This window comes from Festucalex cinctus, chromosome 14, assembly GCF_051991245.1.
Source record: "Festucalex cinctus isolate MCC-2025b chromosome 14, RoL_Fcin_1.0, whole genome shotgun sequence".
In the NCBI taxonomy this organism is placed as follows: Eukaryota; Metazoa; Chordata; class Actinopteri; order Syngnathiformes; family Syngnathidae; genus Festucalex; species Festucalex cinctus.
In genome coordinates this window covers 4,646,769-4,667,449 of record NC_135424.1, presented here as the reverse complement: position 1 = coordinate 4,667,449, position 20,681 = coordinate 4,646,769, and the positions used below count along the sequence as shown (strand labels likewise).

Sequence of the window (20,681 nt, the reverse complement as noted above, 5' to 3'; positions counted from 1 at the left end):
CACACTCATACATAAAAAAAAAAAAAAAGTCATTGTCACTTCCAACAATATATACCGAAGTACTCTTTTTCCTTGCAGAGGATCTAACCTTTCGTCTCGGACTGAATACACAATGCCCCTCTGGACTTGTGGACTGCTCACTCTTTAGTGCATGTCAAAAAGACACCAGTCTGGACTATTTCCTCTGGGAGGCGGGTAAGCAAGCGCCACGCTCTGTCAGTTAGCGTAAAATGTTTCAGACTGAAGATGGATGGAGACGACGTGTCACTACGGCTCAAGCGGGCTTTCACCGCTGCCATGGCCGTGTCCTGGTCACATCAAGCCAAGCGACCGCATCGCTACGACCTGTCCTTCCTTTTCAGTTAGCATACACGCCGCGCGACAGCGCTTGTGGCCTTCACTCACTCGCGACGAAGCAAAGGAGGGGGTGGAAAAAGCATTATACTGGTATCATGAATGAATGAATGCATGTTTGTTATTGTTTTTTTTTGTTAGCTAGCAGATTTATACAAAACTATTATATATGCTCTTTAAAATCAAAGCGATTAAATAGGCACCTTCGCTGTTCACAATGGGCACTACTACAAGCCTCTCTGGCCAATAGTTGGAGTAGTTCGGGTTCAAATTGGCCGCCCTCTGTCTGCGGATGTGATGTCATGTGCAAATTGTGTACGTGAAAGAACGGAGTGTGCAGTTTCATTTTACGACCACAGGTGGCAGTTAGTGATTCAAAATTCAATTTTCTGCGTTCAGCAGCTTTAACGTTGGTCATTATTTTGGGGTGTGATTCAACTTTTGGTCACTAGGTGGTGGCACTCTATTGTGTTTAACACTACATAAATTTGAAACAAAACAAAACAAAGAAAGAAAAACAGGAAGTATTTCAAGATCAGCCTCAGTTTTGCTAAGGAGATTATAAATAGATTATTGAACGTCTCATTCCGCTCCCATCCTAAATGCTACACCGAGATAAATGCGATAAAATATATGACATGGGATTATTTTAGTTTGCCCATCCCTGTCTTAGACCTCCCCGATGGGAAATAATGACAACGGAATTAATTTGTCCCTGGGTTAAACTGTCATTGTCATATAACAGCAAACAACACAGGCAATGTTTCTAGCGACATTTTAGCATTCTTAACAGTCACACACAAAACAGCCCACATTTTCTAAAGCGCTAGTCCCCGTTAGAATTGCAAGTGAAACCACTAAAACTACTCACCCCTTTGATGACTTGTGATGGCCGACACGGGATCGTTGAAGGCAAGTCGACTTCATGCTTTGTTCTTGTTAAAATGCTTGCAGCCTTGGTACATGAAAATGGAAAAACAATAAATGTAGAAACAATCAAGAGTTCTGTCTCTTGCTGGAACTTCAGTGCAAGAGCATTTACTGCTTCCACTGCACCATTATAATGTCAACATGTTTCAGCATGTTGCATTCAAAATATCATTTCGTTCTGGGCTGGAATAGCAATTCAACTAAACTAAATATTAGTCCAGTGATTCACAGGAAAGCTAAATCTTTTCAGTTTATAAAGTAAATGTTTGACTTTGATACTTGTATTTTTTTTAAAACAGCCTTTATTCCCTTTTCTTTACTTTCTGCAAAGGAATAACAAATCTAATGCATTTTACATCATGTTTTGATTTGGAGTCGAATGCGCAGTGTTCCCAATGCATTTCCGAGGATAGAAATAACAGCTTTTATAAGTATTTGGAGATTTGCTCACTTTTTAAACACCAAGCTATTATTCTTAACACAAAAAGCACGCTCGGTTAACTTGATATTTTCATATATATGGCATAGAAGTACGAGTTGTGACTTATCAAAACCAACCCAAATGTATTGCTAGTACATCTAAAACAAATAAAAATAAAAAAAATAAAACAGGATTGACCAATGTGCTGTAGAATTCAGTTCAAGGACATATATAACATTTACAACACTAAAATTACAAAATGTGTGCACTTCTTTTGTTTTGAAAATAATCATTGAAAACAGATTATTATTCTAACTGTACAGTATATATTATTTCCTATGATCTGAAGTCATTCTGATTATTTACTTTCACAGTCATTAATGCCTTCTTCACCTTAAAGGCAAAGTTAAGCCATAGCAGGTGTTTTTGCTTTTTCTTATAAAAGGTGCACAGTAAGTTTGTTGACCCTTGGTGGAGGTCAAACGTACAATTTTAGTGCAGTTTTACTTCTACTGTGAAAGAAAAAAAAACCCATCTTTCAGTGTCAGTTTCTGAGTGACTATAATCTCAAATGGCAGAAGATTATAAATAAAACAAACCGTGCATACAAAAAAAAAAAAAAAGACACGGCCGGTCTGCGGAGACGAGACCTTGACACGGAAAGTCTCGGAGTGGTGACCTCTTCATTTGACCCCGGCCGATATGTTTCCACAGGCAATTCCATAACTCTCCGGCCAACATTTAAAATGCTTCCTGTTTGCCAGGAAGTTCCACATCACTCTGTGGGAGCAGCTCAAACCGTGCGAAACGGCCCGCCGCGAGTTAATTTATATCATGTCTCACCGCCTCCTTTTTTTTTTTTTTTTTTTTGTGGACCGCTGCGCGCACATGTGTGCGCAATCAGGTGAAGACGGGCGGCTGGGCCACTACCTCACATGTGCGCTCCGCAACATGCGAGGCCGTAAACACCGGCGCACGTATGACGAGTTATTTTTCTCACACACTCTCACTCTGTCTCTTCGCCACTCACTCACTATTTCACAGCGTTGTTATTGGAATGTGTGTGCGCGGGCGTGCGCGTGTGTGTGTGTGTGTGTGTGCTGGTGCGGACTGTGAAACTGATGAATGACCAAGCATGGCAGATTCATAGTCCGGATCCTGGTGCAGCTGGAGAGGAAACTAATGGCAAGCTGGGACTGAGGAGGTCTCAGAGCTAATACCTGTCTCTTCCATCAGGAGACCTAGGGGCATTTTTTTACACCCAGCCAAATAAGAGCCACCCCCCACACACACATACAGTTACGTGCACACACTCACCAGCAGCACTCCTACTTTTAACACCTTCCAACTCTTACGCACCCAAAGCCACCCCTCCCTCCGTGATAAATGCCCAAATATACACATGTACGCATGCATGCACACACAAGCACTCAAGACCGCAAACATGCAGCAACCTAAAGATTGACAACCCCCTAAGATGACAACCACCCTTAAAAAAAACTTGCTTTAATAGAGAAGTGGCGGGCATCAGCTGTCGGAGAGTAAATGTGCGTCAAAAAAAGACAAGGATGGGCACTTTACCGGACATTGCCTTTTGCTCCCTGCTGATCAGACGCCAAAGTCCCTGCATTTGTACAGGGTGAGGTGGGGTGACGTGAGGGTGGGGGTGGGCTCACTCATGCAGGTTTAATTTTGCCCGTGGAAGATGTTGCGGTTTGTACCTATTTCCCCCCAGCAACCAGGTTTAATATTGAACCGCCGGGTTGTGATGCAGAGGCAAGGTTTTGAGTAACATTCTAAACTGTCATACAAGTGTCTGACTGGCCGGTCATCCATTTTAAAAAGCACTTGTGCTCGTTAGGGATGCGGGTGGGGTAAACACCCTGGACAGCCAATCACAGGTCACATACGAGCAATGGACAATTTGGGAGGAGAAAAGCCAGTTAAGCTCGGCGTGGACATCCAGACCCTAAACTGAGATTCAAACCCAGAACCTCTCGAGTGTGAGGCAGAAATGCTTCCCCATTACTTCATTTGCTGCACCCCAAAATCCTCTGATCACTCGAATACAATAAAGTTGAGTGCATTCATTTTCTACAGTGTTTCTGTATTTAAAATTTTGACTTGAAAGCAAAGCGTGGAGTCTGTCACTAAAATCAAGATGAACGAAAACTAATGAAACTAAATCCTAAATACCTAAATCTAAAATAAAAAATAGACTAAAATAAAAACAAAAATGCTTTCAACAAAAAAAAAAAAAAAAAAAAAACTGAAATTACTACATCTTATGTTATAGGGGGAATTCAAGTCAAACATTTTCTTTACAATAATACAATTAAAAACAGTTGGGTCAAAAATAACCCAGTGCGTGTAAAAAATGGACCAACCTAACCTTTTGAGTTACTTAACCAACATTGAATTAATAAGCCACAAAACAAGACAAACAAATTAGCATGCTTTATTTACTTGACCAACTTTTTGGGTTATTTAATGCATAAATTTTGGCCAAATTAAATTAATAACCCACAAAGAAACCCCATGTTTTAGGTTGTTCTGTGAGTTATTCATTTGACCCCAATTGACCCAATTTGGGTTAATTTTGACCCAACTGTTTTTAGAGTGTATATTCAATGCACCCCCACTAATGTAAACAAAGTATTTGTATTAATATTGCGTTGGTAGAATATGAATTAAACAGCAAAATCTGTCAGTTTTTATTTTTTATCCATCGCCGGGGGGTGGCCATTTTGCCACTTGTCGACTGAAAATGACATCACAGTGCCTAAGGACTAACCATGGCTCACCTTTTTTTCTGGATTTGGTCATGTGATATTTGCAAGCTCTACCAATGATTTGTTTAAAAAAAAAAAAAAAAACAAAAACACGGTTTACTTTATTCAATGGACATGGTCTCGTTCCTTCTATAAATATTCATGGCGACATTTCAGCTCAGTAAACAGCAGTAATATTAGTCGCTCTTTGCAGAGGATCAAGATCACCACTGTACATGTTTACTATCCTAAAAAGGCAAGGATGAGTCCTTACTGGACATTGCCTCTTGCTCCCTGCTTGTCAGACTGCAAAGCTCCGCCCCTCCATTTATATGTGGGAGGGGTATGGGGGGGCTCGCTCATGCAGCTTTAATTGTGCCTGTGGAAAATGTTGCGGTTTGTACCCATTTCCCCCAGCAACCAGGTTTAATATTGAACCCCGGTCCCGATACATATATTAATGTTTGCAGTCATGCGCCTCCTGATGTTATCCTCATTAGCGCTCTATAGCGTGCCCATCCACAGAGCCGAGCTGCGAAATAGAATCAGAGCGCAGAGTGGAAGTCATTAGTCAGTTTTGAGTGTGCATATGTTCAATTGACCCGCAGTATGTAAATTCTTGCGATGCTGGCCTTGCATATGGGCCAAGTGGCTCACTGGAGGCCCGTCCAGCATGGTGCCTCATTACGGAGCGCCTTCCAAGAGTCCTCGCTGTTAATTAGGGAGCCTTTTGTCCGTCACGTGACTCCTCCGTTCTGACACTCGGAGGTCACGCTAAGGACTTATGGATCCTCCCCGGCCTGCCCGCCTGCCACGTCCGTCGGTCGGTCCCGCCTGCAAGTATGTTTGCGTTCACATTTTTCATTTTCTTCACTTTCTTCGATCGAGCGTCCCGACTCATTCATCAACGTTCGGCGGCTTGAGCGCAAGTGGAAATTCTAAAATGGAACACATTCCATTTCGGTCGACTTAGGTTTGAATCCAACTTCTTTCACTGATTTTAAATTGTATGTATTCATGATAATATAGAGTGGATCCTCTAAGGTTTTCACCAAGAAAATAATGCATTTATGTAAATTAAAAACTAAAATGTTGCATTGATCTGGCATAAATGTATTTTTCTTGTGTATTTACTTGACAAATGACACTTGTTCTTGAGCCAGTTAACACAAAATTATTAATTAACTGATACTGCTCTCGATTTGATAATGTTAGTAGGGCCCAACCGATAGGGTTTTATTTATTTTTTTTGTAGGCCGAAAATTTTGACAACTGTTTAATTAATTAATTAATTAATTAATAATTAATTAGAAAATATTTAAAGAATGATATAAATTCATTTGTTGTCTCTTAACTCCTACAACAATAAAGATATGAATTACAGGCAGAATATTTGATTGTTTGACAATACTTTGTCTTGTTTTAAAAATACTGAAGGAATTATGTTGTTAGGCTGACATTATGAATATTTATCTTGGCTAATTTTAGCAGTCTATTCTACTGCTTGGAATTCCTGTAATTGTCTTCATTATGATCATTGGCTAGGCTATCAACTCCTGGCTCATCTCCAAAACCGAAAGTTATTAAAACTTGAGTTTGGTGCTTTATTGGTCAAAGGCAAACAAAGTGTGAAATAAGTCATGCACTGTATGCATCTTCTTGTGTCGGTTTAAAAATTAATAAGCTTAAACACTAAACACTCAATTAAACACACTACATTTGATCACAAGTTGTCTTCTTCTGTCATGTAAGTGTTGGTTGATAGCGAAGTACAATACTTAAAAGCCATTTCAAATCGGATGAGTGTCTGACAGTTATTTTTTTTTTTTACCTGTCCTTTCTGACAGCTTCGTCCTTAAATATTGTTGATCTCTATGCCTTATAATGCCAGGAAACATTTCCCGCGTAAAGCAAAAACAAAAAAAATTATAACACAACGAAGCAATATCATATAGGAGTTGGATCTACACATGGACTGGACAATTGGACAGGGACAGTATTGCATAGGACAGGAGTAGTGAGCCTGGTGTTGGATTTTAAGTATTTAAGTACTGGAACGGTGCAGCATGACAGGACAGGACAATAGGTGTGGGTCAAAATTTAATTGTATCGATATGTTTATTAGGGAAACAGTGCTCTATCCTCTAAGAAAGGGATGTGACAAGTATAAGACAGGATTGGGCAGGACAGGACGGCACAGTAGTGTGGTAGCTGTTGGATTTCATCTGCCGTATATGTACACTGAAAAGCAGACGTATACCATATCAGGAAGGGATGCGATGACTATGAAATAGTGCAGAACAGGATAAATGACCTATGTCTACTTTGTATATATGGAGTGGGAAAGCAGTTGAGCACTCTATGGAAGGGACACATTCGAAAATAGGACAGGACTGGACAGGACAGGAGGATTGAGTGACCGTAGATACTGTACAAGTTCACTGAGAAGAGAGTTTGTCACCCTGAGAGGAAGGGATGTAATAAGTATAAAATAGAATATGAAAGGATGGCACAGGACAGGACAGGACAGGAAAAGCATGTTTAAATTTGGAGGTACCGTTCTACTTCCACAACTCCAAAGTCTCCATCCCATCTCTCTATCTAAGGACTGCTGTTTTCTCATCATTTCCCCGTCAAGTACTTTTTCTTTTTTACCTTTTCACCTGCTTGTCAGGCTTGTGAGGCCCTCGGTGAAATGATCTCCAGGGCAACAACAACAAAGCACTGTCAAGATACCCGTGCAGCATCCTGCGGCTTAATTGTTATTAATTTACTGCAATTAAAAATGTGTCTCTCTCTCCTCTCTCTCTCTCTCTCCCTGTCTTCTTTCTTCATGCCTTGACAAGCATGGATATTGTTTACACGCAAAGAGAAACTGTTGAGGAACATTTCCAAGCAATGTCACCGTCTATGCATCGCTCCAAGCAATTCCGGCACACATCGCGATAAAGCCCATATTTGAATAGGAGCGGATATCAAACACATTCATTAGGTTACATGCTTCACTTGATTAATTATATCTGAAGAAAATTGCGGGCACTTCGGATCTTAGTCTGCTAGTATCGCCATGTGCCACGGATCCCTAATTTCCAAAAGAAAGGGGGGGAGGAGGAGAGGGGGGAGTGGGGTGGTGTTGGGTGGTGGTGTGGGGGGGGGCTGAAGGGGATTTTTTTTTTTTTCTTCCCTTCCCAGTCTATCCCGGACAGCCTGCCTCTCTCTCTCCCCAAGGAAATGAACGTATTCAAATGTATCTCCATCAATGAGCACAGTAATTATGAATTCAGCACTAATTAGTAGATACACTACTTTCCTTGCATATTTGATTTCCACTGTGAGATGTTAATAAGGGAAGTGCCCATTTTTGTCCTATCTCATAAAAATTCCAGAGTGTTGGCGAGGGGGGAGGGAGGGAGGGAGGGAGGGAGGTTTTGGGGGGGAAGTGGGGGGGGGTGGCTCTGGATGGGGGGCTGGTGGGGGGGCAGATGGCGAGAAGGAAGCAGGGGATGCATTAACTATGCATGGAAGTCGAAAAAAATAAGTTTGCAGATAATTGGCGTGGTTACTGAGGGGCTAAAACAACACTGCTTACCTTAGTTAACATTCTGCTGGCTAAAGATGCCTTTAAAAAAAAAAGAAAAAAATGAAAGACACACTCGCATTGTCGCGCTTTGCTAGGCAAATAAAGGCGCGCGAGACCCTGAACACAATGGTAACATGTTGAATTACTAATATCGCACCCCTTTTCCGGCACTGAGCACATATTAGCATTTGAATAATAGACAACGACTCATTTTTCTCACCCTCCCCTCCCAAATTTTGTTATATCTTTTCTCAAATGTCATGAAAAAGTAAAAAGCCCAAAACTGTTTTTGCTCTCTCACAACGCCAAGGGGTAATTACACTATTTTCCCTGAGAGAGAGAAATAAGAGAAACCCTCCCCTTCTTTGATAATGTTGCTGAAACGTATTTACAGTGCAGCACAAGGCTTGTGATTTATTAATATTAGGAGACGGCTTTTGTTGCCTTCCTCCGCCGCCCCGTGATTAGCGCGCGCCTGCTACGCCGACTACACGGCTAAGTGGATTAGATTATCAAAGTGGCGTAATATGGAATAAAATCGACGCTCATTGGAAGTGAAGGACTTCGCCTTTCGGATTAGCGAGCAGATGGCCGGCCCTTATGCCAGCACGCTCCGTGTCAGAGGCCGTACCTTTACCAAATAGTGCCGACGTATTTCTGGACAAGGCGCGCTCGCGCTGGATACAGTGGATTTATCTAATTAATCCAATCATCTCTTTGAGTGGGGGGATTTCGGTGCCCATTTGTACCCCCGCCCGCCTTCTTTTTTCTTTTCTTGCGATTGGCGTCTTTGTAGCCGCCTGCCAGAATGTCCCCCCCCCCCCCTCACTCGAGGAGACTGTTATGACCAGGCGATGCCCGTGCCAGCCTCTGGCTGCTGCAGGGAGATAGTGGGCGCAAAAAGAGGCACAGACAAAAAAAAAAAAAAAAAACTCAAGCAAATAGCGAGAGGGTGGGATGGGTTGACACATTCATAAACAGACATATCTAAACAAACCCAACCACAACAGTGATGTAACCTATGCAAAAATCAAATAAAAAAACAAAACATGTAATAACATGGTAACAACACAGTAATGACAGTGTAAAAAATACAGGTCCTCCAAAATCATATAAGGAAGTCAAGACAATGTACACCTAGTAACAATGTAATAAGAAAGCACATTGTAAATAGTGTCTTTCTTTACAGCCACATTCAGCTATACAGTTAGCAATGTCAAATTTAAACAAATCTTAATAATGTGATGTCAATTAGAGCCCAGTCCTCCCCCAAAGCCGAACAATCCTAATTCCTCTCAGCACCAAATTGGGACACCTTCAAACCCGCCTTCCTCCTGCACATGCCTGAATTTTCTCATTAAGATTCAAGTGTCTAATAAATATATACAAAAACGTAAACATAATAACAATGTAATAACACTGTACCAGTCATCTAACCAGTAATCATTCGTGCAGCCATATTCAGAAATGTTGTTAGCAACATAAAATATAAGCAAAACCTAATGATGGCTGCAATGTCAATTAGAGCACAGACCTCCACCAAGGCCCAATGATCCTAATTTGGATCAGCACCAAATTGGACGCCTTCATACCGCCCACCTTCTGCATATGCCTACATTTTCTCATTAAAATTCATGCATCTAATGTGTAAGTAAGGAGAATGTAATAATAATACATTTTACCTAAATTATCTGAGATTCCTGTCTCACTATACAGTTTAATAGTTACAATTAAAAAAAAAAGTGTCAATATCATTGTAAATGGTTGGACAATAAATGTATGAATGAAGTAATGGTGTAGGCTCATTATTTAGTATTTAATCCAACTGTTATGAGCTGCTTCCATCCGAATAAATAAGGAGCCTTATTGGGGGAAATGTAAATAGTCATCATTGTTTATTAACTATGACAATTTGCGGTAGAGTCGGATCACTATTTGGCAAGTACTCAGTTACTCCCACTGTTTATTGCCCTGTGTAAAATGTTCATAATGTTAACAAGTGAATTCATCATCCGCGTGTAAAACATTTAGAGATGTTTTATAATGGTATTTATTTATTACTTGATGTTTTTTTAGTTAGTATTTTTGCAACATCCTGCTTGGTCACAAACAATTGACAATTTTCCTTGGTGGAGGTAAGCTGTAAGTTTCATGCATTTAATTAATAATATGTCTGTTTATTACATTATGGGATGGTGCAAAATGTTCTACTTAGTAGTAGTAGTGTAGCATGACGCTATGCACCTTTTACAGCCCTCCATAAATAGAATAATAGCGATTGCGCTGTACCTAATATGGTGGCCGATGCGCGTCTCCACACAGATATTGATGGTTTCCGGCACGCGCGCGCACGCACGCCGCCGCAAATACACACAGGGGAGGTCAGCCACTCTTGAGATCTACTTAATCTGTGATCAGATAAACTACAATAAAGCCAAGCCGGGCGATGGGGGGCTATTATGAATGACGTGTATGTCGCTCAACCGGCGGCGCGCGCGTGTGTGCAACAAACACACACAGATACACAAAGGCGGCCCCCTCACACTTCTTATTTGACTTTGTGTGTGCTTCGCTGGGTTTATTATGACAGGCTGAGCGGCGGGGAGGGAATTAAACTGTTAAGCAGACATCAGAGGCAGTCTAATGTTTAATGCAGGAGCCGGGGCATGTGCTGACTGATAATGAATACAAACAGGCCAACGTCTTATTTGTTGTGCTTTTCATTGGGAGCGACTGGGGTGCTTGACATCCACAGCTAATGTACTGTACGGAGGCCATTGTTCAAGCCCGACACCCCTCCTCCTCCCTCCCTTTTCCTCCGCCGCCATATCTCTTTCTGGGTTTTTTTTTTCATTGCACTTGTCTCCTTTTATTGTGCTGATTCTTCAAAGCTGCCACTTGTCACCGGCGTCAGCCGCCGCCGCCGCCGCGCCGGCCTCGACGTTGTAATTCCCGCTTCTATCTCCATCGCGATAATGTGTTGATGGGACGCGGTAATAGTTGTTAAAAGGTCACCCAGTGTGCCGTAATTGGCTCTTTCATACTCCACTACGTTTACTACGACAGAAGGCACGACCTCGCTGGCAGAGATGGTAAATATGCCATTTTGAGGCTGTAATTATAAGCCGGCGCAGCCTTCCCGGATCTCCTCCTTTGACCCTTTCGCCTCCCCGCACTCTCACTTCTCAAGACGGACCGCCAGTTGGCAACCATTCTGCACCAATAAGCTCTCATTTAAAAAATAAAAACACAACCTAATTAAATAAAAGCCGGCAGACTGTTGATTACGACGTGTGTTTTTTTTTATAATCTTACAAACTTGCACAAACAATTTAATCACTTACTTTACAATGTGACAGCCCAGGGAATAAATAGTAAAAAAAAATTTTTTTCCTTCTTTCCCAACCGCAGCAGCTTCCACTTCTGTCCTTAATTAGGTAGAAACACAATAATTAAGTGGAAAATATGATTTATGTTACTTGGGCATTAGGTGTTACGTTGAATCAATAGAGTAATTAATACAGTCATACAAAAGGGGGCCTGTGTGCATAAGAGGCGTAATTGCACTAATCACGCAAACAGTAAACACGTGCGTGAGAACATCGCTCAGATTAATTCCATACAAAATAATAATAATGAAAAAAAAAAACGCCACAGTGCAGCTATAATTTCATCATGTTGGTGTTGATGATTCGCTTGGAATGCTCTGGAAATTTGGACTAATTAAAGCACGCATCAATGTAACTGCACACATCAAAAGTGGACAGAAAAATATTCCACTACTAATGCTGTTTTGTTTGAAGCCAAATCAAATGTCAATCTTAAGATGAATTTAATGAATAAAATATTGTTATGCTAGTGTGTTCATTTTTTATGTGCTTTATGAGTATCTCAAGAAAATGTTTTTATTGTATATTAACTGTGCACTGATATATATGGTCCACCCCAGCACAAATATTTTTTTAATGCAAAAGACAAAAATAAGGCAATTAAAACCATCTATGTGCATTTCATATCAATTTATATTTTGCATTATATTTTGTTAAAAAAAATTCCAGATAAAAATAAAAAATGCTACTTTTTTTCTTTTATGTTTTCTATTACTGTCACATTATCTTAAGATTGTATCACATTTTCACATTTATAAATTATGATTTGCTGTTAGCAAAATTTGACTTCATGCTTTTTTTCTAGATGTTGACAATTTTTGAAATAAATGTTTTTATTTATTTTTTTAATAACATGTAAAATTCACCATTTTATATTTAAGATCTTTTTTATGAACAGTACTTTAATGTTGTTTTACATTTTTCTGTATTCAATAAAACATGGAGGCACATGGTTTTTATTGGACAGTGACGTTATCTTATTTTTACATTTATTTTAAAAATCAAACTCTTGTATAATTTATATGTTTGTGGATATGAATTTTTGATAGAGAGTTATGTGGTTTTTATTGGGCAACAGTTTTATACTGTAGGTTCACAAAATATTTGCCTGTGTGTCAAATTAAAATATTTTCACACTATTTATATGCTGTTTTTATATTTTCTATATATTTTTACATGAATACAAACAGTGGACGTACATGGTTTCATATGACACTTTTATAGTTATATTTCAATTATTTTACTCTTCATATAGATTGTTGAATTTAATTATTATATATTTTTTTTACTGATATAAACAAAAAAATGGAGATAATTTGTTCTTCATTCCACAGCCACATTATTTTAATTTCATATTACATTAATCCTTTATATTTAAAATCTGAATATTTTGACAATTTTTGTAGGTTATTCTATTTGTATTTTGTAAGATGCATGATTTTTCAATGCAGCCTTGAAAGCAGCCTTAAGGAGCCGTCTCCTGATCCCACACAGGTTGCCACTCCTTGTATTATCGGAGCCGTCTTTGCTCCATATTGCCTGATTTTTTTCTTTTTTTTTCTTTTTATCCAATATGCCCGACAAGCTGTCCGTGATCAAACCCGATATTGCTGCTGTTGAACGACGTGTCACAAACATTTCATGTATTAAAGTCAATATTCTGCATGTGATGCAAGGGAGGGTGGAGAGTGGCGGATGAGGGGAGGGGGGTATAAGGGGATACAGATCCATAGCACCTCCCTGTGGCACTGACCATCTTATTATGAGGCATGACTCGCTTCGTGTCTCCATATCTCATCCACTTTTATCCACCGAGGAGATTTTTTATTTTTTTTTAAGTCAAGAAATCCTTTTGAATTACAAAAGCATCCCGACAGTAGAGGTAAAAAAAAAAAAATGAGTGAGTGCTTATTTGAGGAAACTTATCATCCAGTCAGACAATATATGCTCCCCTATTGAAAAGTGCTGCCATCACTGTAACGTGGTTATGGTAACTGCTCGGGCTGAAGTCGCCAAATCTTATTGTAAAATCTCCTACGATATCATAATAACGCTTCGGAGCGGGGGCAGCAGAGTTTGACAATAATATATCTGTGGAAATCTACCCCCCTGCCCCCCACCCCCCTACTCCTCCTCTGTGCAGATCCTCAGCGAGAGGCACATCAGAGGAGACATTTGCGCTTTATGAAGTGCATTCATTTGGCCATTTGCCATGTTTCCTCACCAGAGGACGGCGATGATGAATGAGAGAAGAGAAGAAGCAGATTTTCTCTCCCACCTCTCGGCGCTCCCCTGTGATTACTAATACAGAGCCCCTGCAACCTCCCACACTATATGAAAACTGTAGGCTTGCTCTCATATCCCGGGTAATCCGCAATTTCCCAGAATCATTAAACTGAGACTAGCATCTCCTGATGGCTGGCGATACTTGACATATTATGATTATTATCATACCAACACCTTGTTGTTCCCCGGCAAGTGGCGCGGGGTCGCCTGCAAAAATCGATGTGGAAGACTGGCATAATAGCCTTTCTACATTGATGCCTTTGACAATAAAAGCCCCCCTTTGCTATGTATAAGACAAATCACTTCAACGTCAGTCCTCCTTTTTTTTTTTTTTTTTTTTTTGCTGCGACGGGCTAAACAAACTTCTCCGGAGCGAGACGCTGTGACGAATGGAAAGTTTGCAAGTTTGGATGCAAACTTTTAAGCGCTACCTGTTTTCATCCCGTGACATGAAATCAGCTCGTTGGCGTCGTGCTCGGATGCAAAAGGAAGCCTTTGGCGCCTCCTCGGCTCCGATGTAAACCTATTTGCATTAATCTGAAACACTGACATGAATATGTATAGTCGGAAAAGTCTGTGTCGCGCGAGCGAGAGGGGAGGCGCGCCACCAAACACTCTAAAAGTTAGTCCTGCTTTGCGAAAACATTTCATTGTTATGAATGTGACGACAGCATGCTTTCATTTAGCGGAAAGTTAAATCCGGTTCGCCCTCAATCACGCACTCCAAAACTATGATGCACACTCTTCTAACTTATAAAAAACAAAAACAAGATATATATGACTTATTTCATTGATTAATATAGAGAAATTTTCATTGAATTATTATTAAAACCTATAAAATTGTAATCAGATCAGGCTAATGTACGCTGTGGTTGAATTGACCTAATGTATCGTTAGTCATTAAAAACAAGTGAAAAAGTATTTTTTTTTTCGGAACCTTTACTAGCTTATTGCTAATACATAATAGGATAACAAAATTAGCACCAATATTGCGGTAGTTATAATTATTTGAACTAGGCTTTTACCTGAGTAGGATTTTTGGAGTCAATCACGAATCAGCGAGAAAAAAAAAAAAAGTTAATCAATCTGATAAGAAGATGAACCAATCTAACCAAGCTATTTAAAAACCTTGTTTATTTAGTATACAATATTACAATATTCATGAGGGATTAGGATCGGCATGGCCCAAGAATAGCCAAAATGTGCGTATAATTGGCATTGGAGATGTATTGGTAAAAATAAATATAAATAAATAAATAAATAAATAAATAAATAAATAATCAATCTGAACAAATTCACCAAAAAATACTGCTAAATAGCCAATACATGGAAAATGCGGAGGGGGACTCACTTATAAAGGCTTATGAAGACTAAAGTAGAACCTATTATGGTTTCATTTGGTTTACCAATAGCATAATAAAAGGAAAAGGTCCAAGTTAGTGAAAATTAAATGTCATAAACGCTATACTTGCACGGACTGTTTATCTTACATTGATTGCCAGGCTCTGTGTTCTGGTAAGTATGTGTGTTTTGCGCGCAGAGGCCGTGATAAAACAGTGCAGCGTTCAACATTGCCATAATTCAATTGGATTCTTTTTCTATCTTCCTCCTGGAACGAATGCTCCCTCTGACCGTAAGTGGCTGGAAGTGGAGGCGAGCTGAACCGCGGCGGGCCGGCGCGCTATGGAAACACTCAAACTTCCAAATGCATCATTTACTCCGCACTCACTTTACTGATTATTAATGCCGCCCCGAGGTGAAAGGGATGGAATTCACAAAGTTGAAATGCTGAATCCAGAGTATTCAAGTCTGCCGCTACTGTGACGGTGAGAAGCCGAGAGAGAAATTGATGTTGGAAGGAGAAAAATGTATGTTCAGCGGATCAAGTCCAAAGCTAACATATTATCTTTTTGCTATGCCCTCCCCTTCATGGCCTCAGTCGCTTCTAGCGTGTAATTCGCTGACATGAGGAGAGAAAAGCGAAGCTTCTCTCTCCTCCGCACCACGGGTAATATCATCTCAGCAACGCTATAAATATCACTGGTGGCTGTAGTAATTAGAGCTTGCACCTACGTCTTGCCGTCTTTATTTGGAGGGCAACATTTATACTTTTTTTTTATGTCTAAAAGTCCAAGTCCCAGAAAGCAGGGCAACAGCTGCCGTTGTTGTCCCGCCGGTGCAGTCGCTCATCAGTGTCCTTGTAACTCGATGGAATCCATTTGAAGCAGCCATTTTTTGACGCATTATGATGTTATGTGGAATTTTGGTTTTTATACTAAACTGTCAAGCTGTCATAAAACGTGTCATAAAAGTCAAGCTGGTTTGTGAGTGATTGTTAGGACGGTGGCCTATGTGGGACAAATGACAAAGAAATGGACATTTATGGGTTGTGGATTATCAGTAATAGATTACAGTTGTATTACAGTGTTCTTCTGCTCGATCATCTTTCTATTATTTTTATTATTAAGATTACTATTATATTATTTTATTTTATTTTTAATAATATTTATTGTTTAAAAAATATATTTTTTTTATATCTTTCAATTTTCTTCCTTCGCTCTCGTGCTCTACTGCAGAATTTTAAGACTACATATTATCATTTAAGAAAAGTTTGGCTGTACAGCAAGGTTATTCTAGCTAATGAAAACTAACGAAATAACGGGAAGAATTTATTTATTTATTTATTTTTTTAAAGCATTATATATTACATTAGCAACTGAAACTACATCTGACGTTTATAAAAGCAATGAATATACTATCATATTTGTGGCAAAAATATCCTTCATTATTGTTTTTGGAAAAGATGCTGTGTAATTAAAGGAGAAGTGGCAGAGAATGTCCCCCCCCAAGTTACTCCTTGTGACTCCAGGAATCTTTGTAGTTCCCAAAAATCCAACAGAAATTATGTCAGTGAGTACTGTTATATGATCGGTATGTTTTACTACTCCATATGTGTTCAGTAGCAAGTTTTAGTCAAATATAATATGATAATATATATCATTGATGCTAATTTTAATTAGCCCGTCTCTTGGTGTTTTAGCGAAGCTACAATTCATTGGAAGAAATATGGTTTTGTTTAACATTTTGGCGCTTAGCTGCATTGCAAAATATGCTTAATATTGTAATTGAGGGGCTCAATCGTCCCTAAAGCTGTGGTCCTCAAGCAGAATGTAAAGTGTGATTATTTTCAACACAAATCTGAGCATCATGGCCACTTGGCCCGCCATGTACACAGCGGAGTAGTTTTCAAAGATGCCAGGCGCCCTCCTTTGGAACTTAATGACTAAAAATGTCCGGAGTGAGCTGGGGCATTTCGGCGAGCGGCGCCGCCGAGACCCCCTCCCCTCCCGAGCCCGAGGGTTCGCCGCGCTCCCGTCTTTTTTTTTTCTCGCCGTGTGTGCGCGTACTGGTGACAATTTGGGAGGATGGGTCAGATGAAAGACAACAGAAGGAAAGCGGGATCAAAAGGCACACGCTTTCCTGTCTGGCTGCTTGTTGCGCGGGGGCCATGCATAGTGCATTGGATTGATATCAAGGTCTCAGTACACAGCCCAACATGCAGTGGCCTTATTATTCTTTACTTCAATAACAAAGCCGCCGTCTTCCCCTCTCTCCTCGCCATCAAAGGCGCCGCTCTCCACAACTGAAGCAACACATCACATACGAGGCATTCATCTGCCTTGAAATTTAAATAACCCCTTTGAAAAGCGTCTTCGGGATAAAGCCGCGGCCAACCGCCAGGCACTGGTCATCCCGAACGCGGCGCTTTGGTTTCCTCACGCCACATAACTTTTCATAGCGTTCAATCCTAAGCTGTTTTTGCGCGAGCGTAACAGCATCGACTCCCTCGCCCTGCGTGACAATAACTAAGTTGTCCGCATCCATTCCGCAGAGTTATCCACCCGTAGCCCATAAAACCGAAATAACACAGAGGTTTACTCACAGTGAGGGGTGAGTCTCGCGCCGGACCCGGGCAGCCATTTGAAGTGACAGGGCCGCCCATCATGCACCTCTAACGGGGTCAGGGGGGCCTTGTGGGGGACTTGATCCAGAGCGAGGCCAAAGGGACCGCCAGGCCTTTAGAGAGGATGGATGGAGCGCTGGTAGGAAGGAAGGACGGCTTGATTACATCATTTTTCAACTCTAGGAGAAGAAAAAAAAAGGGGACCTGTAAGGACCTTTGGGCAGCCGGATTGACAGTCGGCCTCTCTGCTAATATATTTTGGAGTGATTTGTCAAAAGCAAGAAATTGTTCTTGTAAGTGACGCCGAATATGAGAGGGGCAAAATCACAACATTTATCAATGTTAGTAGTATAAAGGGGCCACATTATGGAAAATTGAGTTTTTAATGGCTTGCGTACAAATAGCTTGGTCTCTGGAGGGCAGTTGAGTGTGAAACTGAGCAACCAAGGAAACCGTTTATAATCTGCCCGTTTCACACACAAAAAAAAAATTATTCTGTGATGAGCCACTTTGCACTGCACATGTAACTGTCAGGCTAACTACCATAATAAACACTCCCACAAAGTTTCTCCACCCATTACATGACAAGCTCGGCTGGGTGAAGATCCAGAGTCACTTTCAAGTGGCAGCCTTAGACAAACTGCTTCCTCCATGGGTTGAAATACTTTTACTGCTTTTTTGTACTATAACACAACAACAATAAATATGCAAGCCGTGATAATTGGGGCTCATTTCAGTGAGAGTTCGTCAAAGTATGAGTTTGAAACTTTCCAACATTCTTGGTTCTAGATGCCTGGCAGAGATGGCCAGATGTTTCCTGATTTGCACACATTCACTGGCGAGATCCCGCCCACTGTAACATACGCACTCACTGGCAGGGCCCAGTCATGTGTTACATAATATATACACTTGATGGCGAAAGCTACTCTCCTGAGTGACGTGGAGGAGACCAGCATTAGCTGGAATGCACACACTCGCTGGCGAGATTCAAACCGCTGTTATACACATACTTGACAGTGAGATCCAGCCCACATTGTCGCACACACCCTCATTAGCAAGATCTAGCCCGCCGTTACATGTGCACTAGCTGACCAGCTTTGCTGTTACGCATACACTTGCAGGTGAGATGACGGGAGACAGCCTGCCGAGCAGCAGACAAGAAAACACGGCCAAACAGCAACCAGAATGCATACACACCCTGGTGAAATCCAGCCCATTATTACGCACAGTTACTGGCGAGATCTAGCCTGTTGTTACGCATACACTAGCTGGTGAGTCCAAGCGCAATGTAACACTTAATGTACTGGCAGGATCCAGACAGCTGTTACACATGCAGTCTGCTGTCGTCATGGAAATGAAAGGCAGCTGTTAATGCACGAGTTACAAATAAGATGAAAGTATACAAGATGCTTGGAAACTGTTTTATATTGTGAACAAATAAACAAAATGTCTCCTTTAAAGAAAAAAATGCGACACAGTGACATTTTGGCGGGAACGTGACATGATTTAATGGCATACTGAGCGTCAGTGTCGTACCTTAGGTGGCGTTTTGCGTCAGTCTCTCCGTCGCGTTGCGGATGTGTTTTGTTTTTGGTGCATTTCCTGAACGACTACAAATATTCCCCGAAGGCACGCTGCAGTGTGATGTTGCACCACCTGTTTTCAAGGCGTGCTCGCTGGCTCCCCGGGGCCCCTCAACAAATCATCTCGCTTGTTTCTCCTGCGGGGAAAGAGACACAGTCACTCCTGGGTTTTGGGTGTCACATCATTGCCGAAAGACGCGAGAGCAAAGTCGACATTTGCGTCTGTCCCGGCAGCTCGGAAGAAGAAGAATAAGAATAAAATTGACAGTCATTTCAAAATGATCGAAATCGTCTCACCTTTTTGTAATCATTTATTATACAAAGTGCTTCTTTGATATTAGGGATTATTTGTGATGACTAATATTCACATGCAAAATTTCCATTTTATTACCCGAGTTTTATTGTTAGAATATTGGAAGATATTCACACAAATGTAATACGAAATATGTGATATTTTTCAATGACTTATTTTGGCCTCAGTCCACAGAAAAATCTTTACTGGAATATTCACCAAAAAAAGCAACAATTTGTCAGCTATGAAAATAATTTCCAATAAAAATACAAAAATTAAAAAATATATATACAACTATATTTGATTTCACATGTAAGACTTTGCTAGCAATGACTGATTGCATTTCTATTATTTACAACTAGAAAACTGATTCACATAAAAAAAATAATGACAATAAAAATGTTCCTAACCCACTTGCTGGGTAAACTGTGGATTTGGAGCAGATTTGTTTGCTTTTACACACGGTTGTGTTAATTTGACCCAGCAGATTGGGTTGAAGACAAGATTTAGACGTGGTGTTGAGCTGCTCGCCATTTTGGAGAATATTGTTGTGTAATGGAGTTGAAGTCAATGTAATATAAGATTCTTACTTTCTAACACGAGTACATTGCTTTGGTGACCCCTGGTAGGGGACAGTTGCCGCTTCTTCTTCTTAAAAAATGTTGGTAATATATATATTTTTTTAATTTAAGCCAGCAATTAACTCATTCACTCCCAGCCATTTTCACAGATGCAATCCCGTTCGCTCCCGGCGGTTTTACTGAATTTTGACTGATTTTGCAAGGCCCACAGAATATTGTGTTCAATTGCTATAAAAGCATGGAACAAATTTAAAGAAAGATTAAAGTCTCTTCTTTCATCAGGAAAAAAAAGTATGTTTCTATCTGTTTCCGTTTTGCAGCAATTTGCATTAGAAGAGAGCTAAGTTTCATCAGTTTTCACAAATCTATTTCAAATCATAAGTAATTGAGCTTTTTCTACATGGCCCTGGTTGATCTCCTTTGCTCTGCTGCCACCTGCTGGCCGTTTGTGTAATAACTACCATTTCTGCAACCGTTCTTTGCAGTTGAGAGGCTGCATCAAAGCCTTCTGTATGCTCTAGCATAAAAAA

The 20,681-nt window shown here is 40.4% G+C and overlaps 1 protein-coding gene across 17 annotated transcripts in view; it reads right to left on the bottom strand.

Moving 5' to 3' along the window:
- Positions 1 to 20,681, bottom strand: part of LOC144001411 (uncharacterized) — a 127,215-nt gene that overhangs the window by 21,890 nt on the left and 84,644 nt on the right. For 16 of the 17 annotated variants that reach the window (XM_077495694.1, XM_077495695.1, XM_077495705.1 and 13 more), the window contains 3 exons: positions 19,232 to 19,415; positions 17,675 to 17,874; positions 1,226 to 1,309 (listed from right to left, as the gene is read on the bottom strand). The gene's annotated coding sequence lies outside the window, so the exon portion shown is untranslated. The remainder of the gene's footprint in view (positions 1 to 1,225; positions 1,310 to 17,674; positions 17,875 to 19,231; positions 19,416 to 20,681) is intronic. The other variant, XM_077495698.1, reaches the window with a different exon arrangement.